We start from the raw sequence: 2,170 nt of genomic DNA, 5'->3' as shown, positions 1-2,170 counted from the left end.
CTTTATGGAAGACAAAAAGCTAAGATTGCAACAGCCCATGCGGTTACAATCTATCATCAAGTTCACGAACAATACCAAGAAGTTTAATTTAAATGAATCCGATGCATCTCCAGAACCTTGAATAAGTTTCATGACATCCTTCGGTCTCATCTTCTTCTTATCAAATTGCCTCCTAAACATGCCATTAAGATTTGGCTCGGATTTCTCGTGTTGATTATTAAGTATGTCAATTCCCCCAGTAGGCAAGCCTAATAATTCATGAATTGAGGCTATTGTAATTGGAATTGACCCATGACTAACCTTTAGCATCATATTCACGGTGTCTAGGTTGTCTACAACATAAAAACCCAAACGAGATGGAACACCATCTACTTTTATGTCAAGCAKGCTCCCTAATCCCATACTGGTAACAGCAGCCCGTTGTGATTCGTTTAGTGTGCGCACCGTTTCATGAAGTGTTTTGGGAGATGTCCTAGTCCTTAGTACCCGATATTGTTCTGCATTCGGGTCAACTGCACGTTCATCTTGTGGCGCCTTCTGCGAATCCTTGTTTATCCCTTTTTTTTTGATTTTTTGGACATACTGTCATCTACTCGACCACCTCCAACTGTTTGGTTACCAAATATCATGAAAATGTTAATTTTCATTTGTATATASTTTTAATTTTTTCATAAACGTAAGATTTTATCTACCTTTTGCTTCCTGCGGTCCTGTAGCGGTTTTTAACACTATGGACATTGTAGTATTTCGGGGGACTGTATCCTTTCGGATGTGGCTCGATGAGGCCTTCTTGGATGTAGAAACCATAGAATTTTTTGGCAATGTAATGGTTGGTTCTTGCACGAAATCGCTGTCTGAATATGGACAATATATTAGTATATCGRTTCATTACGTATAAAGATTCATGCATCAAATAAGTTAACAAATAAGTTAACGTAAAAAAATAAATGTAAAAAGGTTGCATATTAGAATTAAAAATAATGCAATCTATACATTATATTTTTATTAATTTAAAGTTGCATAATGGTATGAAATATACATTAATTAGAGAAAAATMCTATATTATTGGCAAAAATTCAATGTAAACAACGGATATTGAAAATCTACCTGCGATGGGCGGATTAACAATCRTCTTCCCTGTTTTCTTCGTCTTAACAGTGGCATCTTCTGTGTTGGCATTACTCGTTGAGGAAGTTCTGTTTAACGTAATCTTCAGTTTCTTTATCTTAACATCATTTGGGTCATGGGGAACARCAACATCTGAATGAATACAACGCATTAGTGTATGTGACTTCAAAACAAATATGATGTGAACATTCTTCATGCGAAAGTAACGTATAACAAAGATGTATCTATCTGGGTTATAACAAAGATGTAGGTATCTGTAATAAAAATATTGAACTGATAGGAACAACTTCTCCCTTGCATCTTATGCCATAAACAATTATAGGTAAATCCTTAGGCATAACATAGTAAAAATTACTATAAGAACACGTACAYGAAATCTTTTCATTTGTGTGTTTAGTTGGATTCTGTTTAAAGGGACAGTATGAGAGGTTTTCATGCCCRATAGTACAACTTAAACAGGACAGCATACAGTATGATTAAATGAGAGATACTACAACAAAATGGGCATTTTGCTATTCATATAACACTTTCTGATTTGATGGTATAAGTTTATCATGTTAAACAGACCTGCATCTGATTCTGAATCAAAATTTCATCCTTTTGTTTGCAATTCATTTCAACAAGTGAGGTTGAAACAAAATTGTGCATTATGACATCCAATGATTGACCTAATAAGTGGTCTTAAGACCTCGGGCATGTAGCTCAGTTGGCAAAGGGGCGGAGCAACTATGTGGTCTTAATATTTGTAATTTGGGTAATTCTCTCATACCAAGGTTATATTGAGGCAAAAAATTCAGACTGTTATGTGGTGAAACTAGTCAGTAAATAGCCTAAATGGGAAGATTAACCTTGATTGATAAATAGCCTCAAAGTAATCTTGTGTGAAGGGGGTATCCCAATTTACATGTGTTTATAGCCTTTATCAACTGTTTAAATTTAGGTTYAGATCATCAGATTGTTAATTGTTTAGGTGTTTATCCCTTTTTCTGTCCTCAACATATATACAGCTCTGTTATCTCATTTTATAGTGTAACCCATTGAG

Source organism: Cynara cardunculus, assembly GCF_001531365.2.
Source record: "Cynara cardunculus var. scolymus isolate 2C chromosome LG 16, CcrdV1, whole genome shotgun sequence".
In the NCBI taxonomy this organism is placed as follows: domain Eukaryota; kingdom Viridiplantae; phylum Streptophyta; class Magnoliopsida; order Asterales; family Asteraceae; genus Cynara; species Cynara cardunculus.
This window is presented reverse-complemented; position numbering follows the sequence as displayed.